This window comes from Rhinoderma darwinii, chromosome 2, assembly GCF_050947455.1.
Source record: "Rhinoderma darwinii isolate aRhiDar2 chromosome 2, aRhiDar2.hap1, whole genome shotgun sequence".
NCBI classification, from domain to species: Eukaryota; Metazoa; Chordata; class Amphibia; order Anura; family Rhinodermatidae; genus Rhinoderma; species Rhinoderma darwinii.
Window position 1 is genome coordinate 55,180,460 of NC_134688.1, and position 16,500 is coordinate 55,196,959.

Consider the following 16,500-nt stretch of genomic DNA (forward strand, 5'->3'; position numbering starts at 1 on the left):
TTGTTTAACTCCCTAGTACGGGGCCTCCATGTGCGGCTGTACAGGCTCCGCCGGGCACCATATCTACGAAGATATTATTCCCTAGAAGCATCGAAAAATACTACTCTATGCACAGAGTCTGACAGTAAAAAAATATCTATACGGAGATAAAGTAAAAGCTTTATAGACTGCTATGGCAATCTTATTACAGCGCCACAAAAAAAATTAAAAAATAACGGAGCCGTAATATGGCTGTGTGCGTAAGCCCTTGAGGGTCTCCCAGGAGCATTTAAACCCTTTTGAGGGCATAGCAAATCTTCCTACAGCCATAACTTTTTCTTTTTTTTATATGAACGTAACTGTATGAGGCCTAGTTTTTTATTGGATAATTTGTAGTGTTTTGTGGCACATATGTAGAGGCATTTAATTTATAGAAAAATTATTTTTGGTGGATAATACAGAAAAAAAAGTTCTGGTTATTATGGTTGTGTGGCTACCAACAACCCTAACAACAGGCTATCTGGAAATTTGCCCTAACCCAGTATCGCTATAGACCAGAAAGGATTTTCAGCCTCTGAAGATAAGCAATAAATGTTTCCATTTACTGACAACAAGCAGAGGTCTTAAAATAAAACTACTACTAATTCCTGACAAAGTGTACGAGGCAGTTACACAAAGATGGCTACATCAGTGTATTAAAGAGCAGGTGTGATGTGACATGATGTAGGCTCATGAGGAGATGACTGTCTCAGGAGTAGCCTGTTCCAGTCACAATGTCCACCTTCTAACATAGACATCAGAATTCTTACACAACATCCTGCTGATCACCCAGAATGAAGCTGCCATCATATGACAGCTGCTCTCTCCGATAACAAGGAAAGAATAATAATAATAATAATAATAATAATCTTTATTTATATAGCGCCAACATATTACGCAGCACTTTACAATGTAGAGGGAACATGAAAACAATATCGGACATTACATAGTGACAAAGTTAATTTACAATTCAAACCTGGGGAGTGAGGACCCTGCTCGCAAGAGCTTACAATCTATGAGGACATAAGGGAGACACAAAGTGTAATAGTGTTTGTTCTGTACAATGGTCCGGCCATTTTTATACACATGCGGTGGTAACATAAAGCTGCATGAGCCGGTCACCAGCCAGTATCCGTGTATGACGGACATGAAGAGAAGGAGTGTGAGGGAATCTTATTCTGATGACTAATCTAAATGGAGGGCCATGAAAAGGAGTCAGATTAGGGAATTTTATAGGCCTGTCTAAATAGATGTGTTTTCAGGGCACGTTTAAAACTGTGGATATTGGGAATTAATCTGATTGTCTGGGGTAGCACATTCCAGAGGACGGGTGCAGCACGAGAGAAATCCTGGAGACGGTAGTGGGAGGTTCGGATTATGGAGGATTTTAATCTAAGGTCGTTGGCAGAACGTAGAGCCCGAGTAGGGTGGTAGACAGAGATGAGGGAGGAGATGTAAGGAGGTGCAGCACTGTGGAGAGCTTTGTGGGTGAGAGTAATAAGTTTGAATTTTATTCGGAAGGGGATGGGCAACCAGTGCAGTGACTGGCACAGATTAGAGGCGTTGGTGTAGCGGTTGGTCATAAAGATGAGCCTGGCTGCTGCATTGAGGATAGATTGGAGAGGGGAGAGTTTAGTGAGGGGAAGACCGACTAGTATTGAGTTACAGTAGTCAAGACGAGAGTGAATCAGAGCAACAATGAGAGTTTTGGCAGTTTCCTCCGTAAGAAAAGAGCGGATTCTGGAGATGTTTTTTAGGTGAAAATGACAGGAGCGTGAAAGTGATTGTATGTGAGGAGTAAAGGAAAGATCTGAGTCAAAAATAACCCCGAGACAGCGGGCGTGCTGCTTAGGAGTTATGATAGTGCCACACACAGAGATAGAGACATCAGGTTTAGGGAGGTTAGTAGATGGTTGGAACACAAGGAGCTCAGTTTTAGAAAGATTCAGTTTCAGATAGAGAGAGGACATGATGTTAGAGACAGCGGACAGACAATCACTGGTGTTCTGTATTAGAGCAGGGGTGATGTCACGGGAAGAGGTATATAATTGGGTGTCATCAGCGTAGAGATGGTACTGGAAGCCAAATCTGCTGATGGTTTGTCCAATAGGAGCTGTGTAGAGAGAAAAGAGGAGTGGACCTAGGACTGATCCCTGAGGAACCCCGATATCAAGGGGAAGAGGAGAAGAAGTGGAACCAGCAAATGACACACTGAATGAGCGGTCAGAGAGATAGGAGGAAAACCAAGAGAGAGCCGCGTCCTTGAGGCCAATAGAGTGGAGCATGTTAAGTAGGAGTTTGTGGTCTACAGTGTCAAAGGCTGCAGAGAGATCCAAAAGAATCAGGAGAGAGGATTTACCGTCCGATTTAGCCGCCAAGAGATCATTTGAGACTTTAGTAAGGGCAGTTTCTGTGGAGTGTAGAGTGCGGAAACCAGATTGTAAGGGGTCAAGAATGGAGTTAGCAGAGAGATAGCGGATAAGGCGAGAGTAGACCAAGCGTTCCAGGAGTTTGGAGATGAAGGGCAGATTAGAGACTGGTCGGTAGTTGGCAGCGCTGGATGGGTCAAGTGTTGGTTTTTTCAATAATGGGTTTATAATGGCATGTTTAAAAGCGGAGGGAAAGATACCAGAGGAAAGAGAGAGGTTAAATATTTTAGTGAGGTGACTAGTGACAGCTGGGGAGAGGGACTGGAGGAGGTGTGAGGGGACAGGATCACTAGGGCAGGTAGTAGGACGAGAAGAAGAGAGGAGCCTCGAGACTTCTTCTTCAGTTATTGGGTCAAATGCTGAGAGTGAAGAAGAGGGAGTGTGGGGGGGAAGGGGATCTTCAGTTATTGGGTCAAATGCTGAGAGTGAAGAAGAGGGAGTGTGGGGGGGAAGGGGATCTTCAGTTATTGGGTCAAATGCTGAGAGTGAAGAAGAGGGAGTGTGGGGGGGAAGGGGATCTTCAGTTATTGGGTCAAATGCTGAGAGTGAAGAAGAGGGAGTGTGGGGGGGAAGGGGATCGATGTTACTAGGGGACTGGGAGAGAATATCATGCCGGATGTTGTCAATTTTAACTTTAAAATAATTGGCCAGGTCTTCAGCACTGAGATCTGTGATTGGTGTCTGCACTTTAGGACTAAGGAGGGAGTGAAAAGTATCAAAGAGGCGTTTTGGATTATTAGATAGTGTGGAGATGAGAGAAGTGAAGTAGACTTGTTTGGCGCGGTGAAGGGCAGAGTTGTAAGTTTTGAGCATAAATTTGTAATGGAGGAAATCTGCATCCAAATGCGATTTTCTCCACAGTCGTTCGGCACATCTCAAGCACCGCTGAAGAAAGCGGGATTGAGGCGTGTGCCAGGGTTGTCGTCGTCTTTGTCGGGTGGTTCGGAGTGTAGTGGGGGCTGCTTCATCCAATGCATTTTTGAGAGTGTTGTTATAAAGTTTGGCAGCCAGATTGGGACAGGAGAGGGAAGAGATAGGGGACAATGAGGACTGTAGACTGTCTATGAATTTCACAGTGTTAATGGCATGTAGATTTCTGTATGTCTGATACGTAGGGATGACCTGAGGAGGCAGAGAATATTTGATAGTAAAGCAGAGAAGATTGTGGTCAGAAAGCGAGAGAGGAGAGTTAATAGTCAGAAACTGAGCAGAGCCGGAAGAAGACCAGGTCAAGTGAATGCCCGTCTTCATGTGTAGGAGAGTTAGTAAGTTGTGACAGACCGAGGGACGAGGTTAAAGATAGAAACTGGGAGGCAGATGAGGAGATTGGGTTATCAATGGGGATGTTGAAGTCACCCATGATGAGAGTGGGTGTTTCAGAGGATAGAAATTGTGGAAGCCAGGCAGCAAAATGGTCCAGGAATTGGCGGGGGGAGCCCGGTGGGCGGTAGACAACTGCCACTCGGAGGGGAAAAGGGTGAAAGAGTCTGAGGGTGTGGACTTCAAAAGAGGGAAATGTGAGTGAGGGGACCGGGGGAATGACCTGGAAAGTGCAGTGTGGGGAAAGAAGTATACCTACTCCTCCACCCTGCCTGTTCTCAGGTCTGGGGGCATGAGAGAACTGGAGACCACCATAAGATAGAGCAGCAGGGGAAGCAGTGTCAGACAGGTGTAGCCATGTTTCTGTAAGAGCCAGAAGGTTGAGAGAGTTAGAAAGGAATAAGTCATGAATAAAGGTGAGTTTGTTGCACACGGACCGAGAGTTCCAGAGAGCACAGTTAAAAGAGACAGGAGAAGACCTACAAGGAATGGCAAGAAGATTTGCAGGGTTTCTATGTGTGGCAGGTAAGTGGTTGAGCTTGGCAGAAGAAAAGGGGGGCCCAGGGTTGGGAGAGATGTCCCCTGCAGCTAATAGCAGGAGAATGGAGAGTGACAGCAGATGGTTCTGTGATTTATGAGAGCGTTTTTTATGTTGGGCAGTGGGATGAGATGGGTTAAGTTGACTGAGGAAAGTGAATAGTGAATGGGAGCTGTACATGGGTGAGGCCAGGATAGAAGGACTGATGCGGACTGTGTTTGGGCAAGTCTTAAATGGGCGATAGGATTGAAAACCAAGAGCAGCTATAATGATGAGAGCGGTGGCAAACATGTTTGTTTACAGATAGTTAGAAATCTAATATTGAGAGCGTGGGCTAGTTTGTCTGGTTTGGTAATGCAGCTTACCTGTCACTGACCCTGTCCAACTGCCATGTATAACTGCCAGGACACTTTGACAGTATGACACTTAGACAGAGATGACTTCTGCCGTCCTGCCCCCCTGCACGAGTGCCTTCCCCATATGCTACATCTAAATTTATAGGGGAGTAGGTGCTCAGATCTAGGCCTAATTAAGCTCGTTCAGCTATTAATCAAATCAACTAGACACATGAGGTGAAAAAGCTATGCAGAGATAAACAAACAAACTAGCAGGTCTGGATGCTCATAAAACTTAACGACGATCAAACACTTTGACAAAACTTTGAGATAACATTAGACTATATAGCAAGACAGGAAAGCAGAGTACCATAAAATAAAAGTTTCAGCTTTTTGAAATGCAGCTACAGCAGGGATGAGGTTCATGCAGGAATTAAATGGATTATATACCTGTATGAAGAGAAGAGAGGAGAGATGGATGTTAGATCTGTGCCATGTATAACTGCCAGGACACTTTGACAGTATGACACTTAGACAGAGATGACTTCTGCCGTCGTGCCCCCCCTATGTCACATGACAACCGCTCCTGATCACAAGAGATGGATCAGAAGTTATATATTCCCTCTTTTATTTTCCGCTACTAATCACCTTCTGCTAACAGGGGAGGCGAGCAACTAAGTGACCACTAAACAAGTCCAAGTGACGACCAATGCACCCCTGGCTACCAAGGATTAGGGCACTAAATCAGTGGGCACCAGGAGACTGGACACTATAGATTAATGTTTACAATACTAATATCCACTACAACCATAGTTTTCGCATAACGCTGGCTATAAAAAAAAACAGTAGTTCTATGTTATCACTCAAAAACAGAATTTAATAAATACCAGCGTTAGAAGATACCCATGGAGGTACCAAAGTTTATTCAAAGTAGAGCAAGATGGAAGTGCTAAAATATCCAGGAAGCTGTTCTATTAGAGAGGAGGTCAGATCAGGCAAGCTCAATAGGTTATTCTTGTGTTTGCTAAATCCACATCTCAATTAGGCTTAGTAGCCTTATTACTCATTGCAATTAGTCATTTATATATCCCATTACAAGACATCCGACGATTATTCCAATACTCACCATTGATACATTGCATCTTTTTTAATTAGGACTACAGAATCTGTCATTTGTGGTTATTATCTGGGGTTTTATAACTAAGGGATGATATTTTCCCTTATTGAATTGTGTCACAAAATAATATTAATAGCCAATTAAGTGAAAAGACAGCTCCACCTTTGGAGTCAATATGGAAGCTAAGTGAATGGCTGTTGTAACAGCCCCCCTGCTCCTTCCATTACTATCCCCCATAAATGGTACCAATATTCTGTTGATTGTACCTGGAGAGTAATTGTGGGGATCTGAATCTACAGTTCTCCTCTACCGTACATAATGCATTTCCCTGAAAAGTCGTAATAAACCATGTCCCATCAATGTGCATAGGATGTGGGTATTTACCCCTAAAAATAATTACATTAATATGGATGTTTTCTTTGTCTTATATGTTCCTGGTGGAATCACCATTTTCTATGAACTGAACCTAAAACAAAGTCTGATGTGCACTTTGTGGTTACAGACAGGATTCTAGACGTGAGTGAACCCACAGTGTCACTATTAGATTTGGTTTTGGGCTAAACAGGGGGGTAGAGTCTAAGACATTTTGTGATTTTCATCTTAAAAACGCCCCTCACAATGGTATGGACTGAACAAGGTATAACAAGGTTCCGGGTGGGCGTAGCTAAAGCCTCATTGTCCCCGGTGCATAAGTTCTTCTTGGCCCCCAAACTTCTCTTCATGGCCGACGGCCCACAGCTTTCAGCTACATCGCTGGGTCTCCTAAGTGACCCAACAATACAGCACTAGCAGCCGGGGGCGTCACTAAGTTCTTGAAACTTCAGGGGCAACAGCCCTAATATATATGTGTCCGCCCCAAAAAAATGTATGTGTGTGTGTGTATATATATATATATATATATATATATATATATATATATATATGAGACAGCATATCTATTAGGGTATGTTCACACGGCCTATTTTCTGCAGTTTTGCGGGCTGTAAACGCCCGAAAAACGGCCGAAATATCGGAAGCAGAACGCCTCCAAACATCTGCCCATTGATTTCGATGGTTAAAACGGCGTTCTCTTCTGACAGGCTGTTTTTTTACATGGCTGTTATGAAAAACGGCCGTGAAAAAGAAGTGCATGTCACTTCTTGGGACGTTTTTGGAGCTGTTTTTCATAAACTCTATTGAAAACAGATCCAAAAACGGCCGTAAAAACACGCAGAAAATAGCGAGGGACTTAAAAAACGTCTGAAAATCATGAGCTGTTTTCCCTTGAAAACTGCTCCGTTTTTTCAGACGTTTTTGAGTTTGTATGTGAACATATCCTAACACTACGACCCTATAGCTATGGATAGGATTAGAAACAGTGGCTCAGCAGACAGTATCACATCAGATAGGCTTAGATATAGGGTTCAGATCGCCGACATTGCGGCACCAGCTCTGGACCCGGGAAAGGTATAATAGTTTTGCTTTTTTATGCGTTACTAATTTTTTTTTGTGCGTTTGTTTTTTTTTACAGGTTGGGACTACATCAGATTCGAGGACTACTTCGATGCGTTTTTTATTCTCAATAAAATGGTTAACACAGGTTGTGTGAGGGTTTTAATTTCAATAAAATATTTTTTCTATGTCTCTGTATTTTTTTATACTTTGCTACTACTGCCTTAGTAATGGCCGCTGACTGATTAACAGCGTCCATTAATAAGACGAGGCTTAATGTTAGCCGGTGAAGAGGCTAGCACTAACCCCCATTATTACCCCAGTACCCACTGCCACCAGGGGTAGCAGAACAACGAAAATGGCGGAAGTGCAGGAGACAATGACGCCTGACGGAAACCCATTGACTTTAATGGGTTCCGTTGGCGTGTCCATGACTTTACCTGAAACAATAGCGCAGCATGCTGCGCTATTGTTTCCGGCAGAATCTGTGATGGAGGCCCCTAACGGAGCCTCCAACGCAGATGTAAATTAGGCTCAGGAGCCTATGGGTGACGGATGCAACTGTATGTCATCCATCACATGTATACGTTAAACATATGCTACAGGGAGCTCCCGACATCTCTGTCTATATATTGGCAGTATACTTGTAGGAAAAAATAGTGGGATTTTCGGAGGCGCTGCTAGTAACACAACTCTACTATGTGCAGGAGGTATAAATGAAAGCCTTTTTATTTATTTTTTTAAACAAAAAACAAAACAGAGCTTGGAAAGCATAAATTGCTAAAACACGATACAATTATATAAAATAGATCCGACCAGTTTCGGGACTGGACTAGTCCCTTCGACAGGGAAAATATCATCAGTAGATACATGGCTCATGTGTGATAATGTCTGCTGGACGATGTATCTAAGCCTACCACATGGTAGGCTTAGATACAGGGCCCCAGCAGACAGTACATAGCGTTGTGACGTCACAATGCTAAAGATGTCCGGACCAGCGTTCCGCTCAGGAACGAGGAGGGTAAGTATACTGTTACTATAGTAACAGGGGCCCGTGTAGTTTATTACATAAACCCCAGTTACTATAGTAACTGAATAGACATGGTTGGGGTGCCGCAGGGGTCGCAATTGCGGCCGCTTCGACACCTATAGCTGCGCCACTGCAAGGTCGGTTGACGGTTTCCACATAATAAACAATTGTGAGGTAGAAGCGTGGTTGTACAAGTCGGAGCTCAGGGTTGTGAGAGTTCAAGCAATCAGGGAACACAGATACAAGTCAGGGCAGGTGGCGATCAGAAAGCGAAGTTAGAAGACAGTCTGGGTCAATCCAAATATAGCAAGTGAAAACCACATATTTACACTCAGTCAGGAACCTCAGAATTGATCAGACATGGTTGATCAGACATGGTGAAGATGGCAGGAACAGGTTTAAAAAAACTGGAGATGCTCAACCGTAAGCGGAGCAAAAAATACAAGGTGCGCTTTGACCTTTTAAGAGGGTGGGCACAGAGCACGCGCTTCCCTGCAATGACCGAGATGCAGCCAGGAATAGCAACAGGGCCAGTATCAGAGCATTGGGGGACGGAGAGAGGCATTGTCCATGGCGACCGGGTAAGTAGCCAATCCATCACAAGAACCAAGAAAACTGGGACATCTCCTGGCAAAAATGTCTAAGAATATAAGAAAAGAAAGTAGCAAATAGTAGTAAATTGTATAAAATAACAAACCAAACATTGCTCACCCATTAAATCCAGCGCCAACGCGCCAATGGTTCCTCCACTCTGTGTTTACTTTTCTTTGTTGGATGTTCTGCTGTTCACATGACCGCTGTAGCCAATTACTGGCCTCAACAGACACATGCCGTACATGAAGCCAGTGATTGGTGGAAGTGATCACGTGGATGTACGGCATGTCATCACTGAATGAAAAGTAAACGAAAACGGGCGGGGACCACCGAGCAATAAGCGCTGGAGCTGTGGAGGATTTAACAGGTGAGTAATGAGTTTGGTTTGGTATTTTATAACATTTCCTGCAGCTACTTTCCTTTCCTATACTCTCGGACAACCCCTTTTAAATCTGGTCATATCCTAGGAACATAAAGAGCTTTATGGCGTATTCATATTCATCTATTATTTTCTCTTGGAGTAGTATATCTTCCATTCATTGCTTATATCAAAGCTAAGCCTGGCCTCCGTTTTGTTTTCTCCCTCATAAGCAGATCTCTAATTGAATGACTTTTATTACTTAGAGAATAAAACCCTTTGAATGATTATCTATAATAACCTATATAAAGTTGTAGTATATATATGCAGAGAACAGCACAAAGATAAGTCCTTAGGATGGTGTGAACATTGCTCTATGATGAAATAAAAGCACTGCAGAGTCTCAGCCCGCCGGATCCATTATTTGCATCTCTTAATTAATTTTTCTAATTTGTTTTGCCAGCCTGGTCTGCTGCCTTATTATAGAGTCTATTACCTATTTACTTCCTCTGACTTGGCTATTACCGCATTGATTTCTTATATCTTTCATCAACAGGAAATTATGTTACGCATTGTGCATTAATACTATTATTTTATATGTTGTAGAATGAAATGTATGACTATTCCAATATTATAACTGTGCTGACTGGTTACATCAATTCTACATACACCAAAAAATGCCGGACTCCCCCTTACTAAGTCTCATATGCCTGACTACTTGTATTGCAATTACTTGATGTTCTTCTTTTTCTCATTACTGGTTTAGTAGTCGGTACTTGATAATTATTCTTGTTGTAATATAAATCCCTTCCACCTGTACTGACTTCCTGCTGAGCTTGTGATGGGCTTGTGTTTACATGCAGCAGCCAATCTGAAGAGGTAGAGCATCAGTGGGGAGGGAGAGAGCAGCAGCCTGAACCAATGATGAGACAGGATGTGAATTTCAGACTACCTCAGACTCCCAGTAGGCACTGTAGCTGAGATGTAGTCACAGGTTACAGCTCTGCCTTAATGGAGATGAGCTAAAAAGAACAGTGAGCACTGAGGACAATAAATTGCAGGTAAGGAGCACCTACAGGTACTGACTTACATATCAGTTTTAAACTCATGAATGGACAGTTGCTTTAAACCCTTGAGGGCCCGGTCAATTTTGTCTTTGAGGACAAGAACTATTTTTTTTATTTTGCCCCTTTTTCGTTTTTTACGCCATACACCGCTGATTATAAATTGTTATACATTTATTGTACAGGTGGTTATGGCTGTGAAGATACCAAATATGTTTATATTATTTTATGCCTTGGGATTTATATTTATTAAAGTTTTTTGTTTTAGTGAGTTTTTTTTAATACCATTTTTTTATTATCTTAAAGGCTATGTAAACCTTTGAGCATATATTTTTTTCAATAAAACAACATATTAGAGGATTTAAAACAACGTTTTGATTGGTTTCTATTATTTCTTTTTTTTTACTTTTTAAGATACAGCTTCTATGTATCCTGGATACATAGAAGCTGTATCTTGGGCTCAAACCCAAATCCGTCAGGTCAGTGGGACTAACGGCTTTGGTGACAATGAGACATGCAGGATCCAGCTGTTATCAATCACAACTAAGTTCATGACTTAGATCTGATCAATAACAGGTGGATCCTGTGTGTCAGAGACACGCAGGACCCGCTGTCACCAAAAGCCATCAGTCCCGCTGACTTGATGGATTTAGATTTGAGCACAAGATACAGCTTCTATGCATCCAGGATACATAGAAGCTGTATCTCAAAAAGTAAAACATATATAATATGTATGATATAATAAATATTATACATATATAATATATATAATAAAAAACAATTAAAAACTTGTTTTAAATCCTCTAATATGTTTTAAAAAAAAATGCTGAAAGGTTTACATAGCCTTTAAGGGGATTTCTTACTTAGATATTTTTAACGATAAATTACTAACAGGGAATATGGTCAGACAGCCCTGGGGTCCTTCAAAGGACCCTGGGCTTTCTGCCCCTACAAGGTAGGGCCTAGATCGAATCACAGCAATTCTCTGTGACAAGGGTCCCCCTTAGTCTTTCCCTTTATATGCCGCAATCAGCATTAATCGCGGCATATAAAGGGTTAAACGGTTAAGAGGTTTCTTAACCGTTAGAGCGGGTCTGTGGCTATGTTATAGCCATTGCCCCACTCCTGATAGCACGGGCACAGTAGAAGTGCCTATACGATCAGCATGACGACTGTACTTGTCACAATACGGCTACTGCCTGCCAATCATGACGAGTGTATTTGTCATGGTCGGTGGGCGGTTAAGGATAATGCTGTTTACAAAAAAAACACCAGTAGCTTCGCCACTGTAGTCAGAAACAAAAGAAACCACTGTGTATGTCACCAATCTCTGGGGGTAAAGAAAAGATAAGGCAAAAATTAGGCAGCACTCGGCAGAAATAAGTGAAAAAATAGGGGTACTTTATTACCCTAAGTGCAACATTTCACTCAGGCCACTGAAGCCTTTTGTCAAGCCTTTCTGCGGAGTGTTGCCTAAGAGAGAGAAATGGATGGATGGGTGGATGGATGGACGGATGGATAGATTGTTAACTCATGCTCAAAACATAAATTTAAGCAATTCTGTTGCATTAAATACAATTTAGAAGTAACTTGAATCTGAGCTTTTAATGGCCAGTTCACACAGAGTTTTTTTGACGCAGAAACCGCGTCGGAAAACAGGCCAAAAAACGGCCAAAGATGTCTCCCATTGATTTCAATGGGAGACGGAGGCGTTTTTTTCCAGCTAGCGGAAAAACCGGCTCGTGGGAAAAAGAAGGGACATGTCCTATCTTTGGGCGTTTACGCCTCTGACCTCCCATTGATATCAATGGGAGGCCAGAGAAAGTGTATTTCGCTGCGTTTTATGCCTGCGGCGCTCAATTCCAAACGGAATTTTGAGGCAGATTTTCCCCCTGCAAAAAACTCAGTGTGAACCCAGCCTAATGGTTTTCATGCAGATTTGTGAATATTTATAGCTGTATTTTGATATTGGATCAGTATGTATTTGGAATTTGCCATTAGATCTAGTCTTTAAAATAGTAGACAAGGAATGTGAAGACTATAAACATCCTGAGGAGAGCACTTAGTGTGACTAAATAATGCATACATACATGTCATTGCAGTGTGCTTTACGTGATATTCTGATCTGATCGCGGCTGTGTCGTTATTCAATCCCTTCATGCTGTGGAATAAAAACTGGAGTTGTAGAATAAAACACACTTTGCTTTCTCCCTAAACACTTGAATCCCAAATTGTGGGACATATTAAGACCCACCCCCACCCTACCCATGAACGCCCCCAAAACAGATACATTTTTATAAGCCACACGCCCAGCAGAGAAGTCAGATATTAAAAACAGCCTTCACATGTTTCTGGAAGCCCTCAGGCGTATTAGCCGCTGGGCTCATGACTGTGCGGCACAGCGGGGGTTAAAAGGGGGCTAACAGGCAGGACAGGGCGGGTAGAGCAGGGAGCAGCGTAGCGTGTGTAAGGAATCGTAATGGCATAAGGACCCGCCCCTATGGGCGTTCCGGAGGCGGGCTGTGGTCGGGGGACCCTCCCTGCATGGCGAAGGTTTCTTAAGGCAGCGGAGGGCGGCCATCTTCCTCTTCTGGCCGTTTGCGTGTCCACGGTGGTGAGTAACCTTACCTCGGGAACATGAACCGGCAAGAGTTAGAGGAACTTATCCGCTTTCGCCTGCATAATGAGGGTTCGGTATGGCTGCAGTCTCTGTTAGACGAGACTGGGGCACCCGAACTTCCTGGAAGCAGTCAGCTCCCCGCGAGGCTTTCTGGGCGTCGCTCTAGGCCGCCGGTGCGGTTGTCTCCCTCCGGTACCCAGCGAGTTCGGGCAGAGGCCCCTAATCGGGTGGCGCAGGCACAGTTAGGTCCCGCGCAGCAGCTATCGCAAGACCGGCAGGAGGACGTGATCCCCCCGTCTCCAGGCCCGGCTACTTCCACTGGACTAGGAAGGGCTCGGCCTAGGGCAGCAGTACGGCCACCGCTGGGGTGTACACAGGCTAATCCGGCAGCGACTCTCCTTCCAACAGGTCGTGGGATGGGAACTAGAAGCAGCACCAGAGGGTCAGTCCCGCAGCACATCCCACCGAGCGCTGCTACGGGAGGGTGGCATGAAACGTCACCCCCCCCCCATTGGATGTGGCGTACAGCGATTCAGTAGGTGACAGTGAGGAGGATTTCTTTCACTGCGGACAGGATCCGCCAGGAGTGACGCAACCGGCACCACTACCGCCGCCTCTTCCCACGACTGCTGTGGATGCACTGGTCGTTCCTACTGCCGGGGGTCCTAGTCTTGCGGCTACGGATGTTATTGAGCGGGCGTCGTCAGTCAGCTCAAGGGGCACCAACAGGACTCGGCGATCCCGCTCCCGGCGGTCTTCCAGACGCCGCTCCTCCAGGCGTAGCAGGCGGCGATCGCGACGTAGACGCACTCCTTCATCCTCAAGTTCTGGATCATCGAGCTCTTGCACTGGGTCGTCCCATCACGGCAGGCGCCGCAGCCATGACGGGCGTCGCCATAGCACACGGGCGTCCGGTCGCCGAAGGTCCGCGAGCGCAAGGATGGGAGAGGTGCCAGTAGCATCCTCTGCACCTGCTCCTCCCCCACCGCCGCCTTCAACGGCTCTGGTCCCAGCGCCAGCTTCTGGACGCAGTGAGTATGATTGCCTTCGGGCTTGGGGTTCGGGGGCCACATCTGATGTTGAAATTTTGAATGTATTACGATCCCTGTTGGCGGGTGGGGTGACTGCCCTCCCCACCCCGGCACCGCTGGAGGTACCAAAAACGCTAGTGGAAGCGTCTACGTCTATGACCGGCCCTTCCTTACCCGCCTTCAGGGATACGTATTTTTGCGGGATTCCCCCCCTGGGAGCTCATTTATCGGATGATACCCGGAAAAAAATAGCGCGTAATGAGTACGTGGATATTTGGTCCTTGGTGTCTGTGGATTCGGCTACCGTCGACAGGGAACGTCGTTTTGAAAGAGGGGTCCCGACCAAGCCCAAAGTAGCGAGAACTTTTAATAATTGGGTACAGGCGTTTGCGGTGTTAGGATGTGTAGTTTCCCAGAGTAACCCGGAAAAATCATTCCAACTTTTTGTGTATTTAGATACGGTTTTTAGTGCTTATAAGTCTCATGGGGGTACGGCCTGGTGGCGTTATGATGAGGAGTTTCGCAGGCGCATGTCACAAAAACCGGAGGTGGGTTGGGACACTAAGGCAACGGATGTGTGGCTCAGACTTATGATGTCGCAACGCCCCTTTCAGCCCGGGGCCCCTTCCCCGCCAGCATTTCCAGCCGCGGGGGCTGGGGCCTTCAACAGTAAGCGCAACGGGTCCTGCTGGCTTTTCAATGAGGGACACTGTAAATTTTACGCTTCCTGCAAATTCAAGCACGAATGCTCATCCTGTGGCGCCGCCCACCCAGCCGTGCGGTGCAGTCGGCGCAGTGCCCAAGGCCCCCGTCCCAATAGTACGGGTAGGATCGAGGACCCCAGTTCGCGTGTTAGAGATGTTGCCATGGCTAGACCGGTACCCCAAGATGGGGGAAGCCGCCTTGCTTAGGACGGATTTTTCATTCGGTTTCTTTATCCCTTTCGTTTTCAACCCGGCGCCCCTTTTTTCGGGAAATTTAAAATCGGCGTCTGAGTTCCCGGAGGTCGTCAGGGCCAAGGTGGACAAAGAGGTGGAGTTGGGCCGGATGGCTGGCCCCTTCTCGGTCTTACCGTTCCCTAACTTACGGGTGTCCCCTTTAGGCATAGTTCCCAAGAAGGAGCCGGGAAAATTTCGTTTAATACACCACTTGTCATACCCCAAGGGGCGTTCGGTGAACGACGGTATAGATAAGGACCTGGCGGCGGTCGCCTATGTATCTTTTGATAGGGCAGTTGAATTAGTATGCCAGGCGGGCCAGGGTGCTCTCATGGCTAAATCCGATGTGGAATCCGCGTTCAGATTGCTGCCGGTCCACCCTGATTGTTATCACTTACTCGGCTGCCAGTTGCAAGGGCAAGTGTTTTATGATATGTGCCTACCTATGGGATGCTCCATTTCATGTTATTATTTCGAGGTTTTTAGTTCTTTCCTAGAGTGGGTTCTGAGAGACGTTACGGGTTGTAAGTACACTACACACTACTTAGACGATTTTCTTTTCGTAGGCCCCGCCAGTTCGACACGTTGCCAATCGTTGCTTGATTCGTTTCGCAGTATAGCGGGGCGATTCGGCGTTCCCCTTTCGGAGGAAAAAACTGAGGGACCTACTACGGTTTTGTCTTTTCTGGGAATCGAGATTGATTCGGTGCAGATGGTGTTCCGTTTGCCAGCGGACAAGGTCTCACCTGTCCACGGCCATAGCGGCCAAAAAGTTGCAGCTAAGGCAGGTTCAGTCATTATTGGGTTTGTTGGTGTTTGCAAGCAGGGTCATGCCCATGGGCCGTATTTTCTCGCGTCGATTGTCGTTAGCCACGGTTGGGGCTCGGTCCCCTACACACCATGTGCGCATTACTGCAGGGCTGAGGAGTGACTTACAGGTGTGGGTTAATTTCATAGCTGATTATAACGGGCGTACGTGCTGGCGTACCCCCCCGGTATCCAGCCACGAGATTCAGTTGTTTACTGACGCCGCTGGGGGTGCTGGTTTTGGCGTTATTCTCGGTTCATCTTGGTGTGCTTCTCCTTGGCCTCCAGTGTGGCGTGATCGGGGCTGGTGCAGGAATTTGACGCTCCTCGAATTATTTCCTATCATAGTTGCGGTTGAGCTGTGGGGAGGGAGAATGTCTAATTCGTCAGTGGTATTCTGGTCAGATAATGCTAGTGTTGTTCATGCTGTAAATCACTTAACCTCTTCTTCTCCCCCGGTGGTTGTGTTGCTCAGGCGTCTTGTTTTAAGATGCCTCCAACACAACATCAATTTCAGGTCCAGGCATATTCCCGGTGTTTGTAATAAGGTTGCTGATGATTTGTCGCGTTTTAATTGGCAGGTGTTCCGTTCACTTTGCCCGCAGGTGGACTCGGCAGGCGCCACCTGCCCGGACTCGTTGTGGAAGATGATGGACTTCAGTTGACCCCCCTTGTGAGAGCATCGCTCGCACCATCCACTTGGGCGGCATATGGTCCTCGTCCGGTTATTTGGATTATCGGCCATTCCTATGTTTTTTGGGCTGAACGGCGGGCTTCTATACGGCCAGGAGGTCTTTCGTTGGGAATCCTGGGAGCTGATGTGCACTGGAGAGGAGTTCGGGGACTAAGATGGCTGGAGGTCTTACCGGA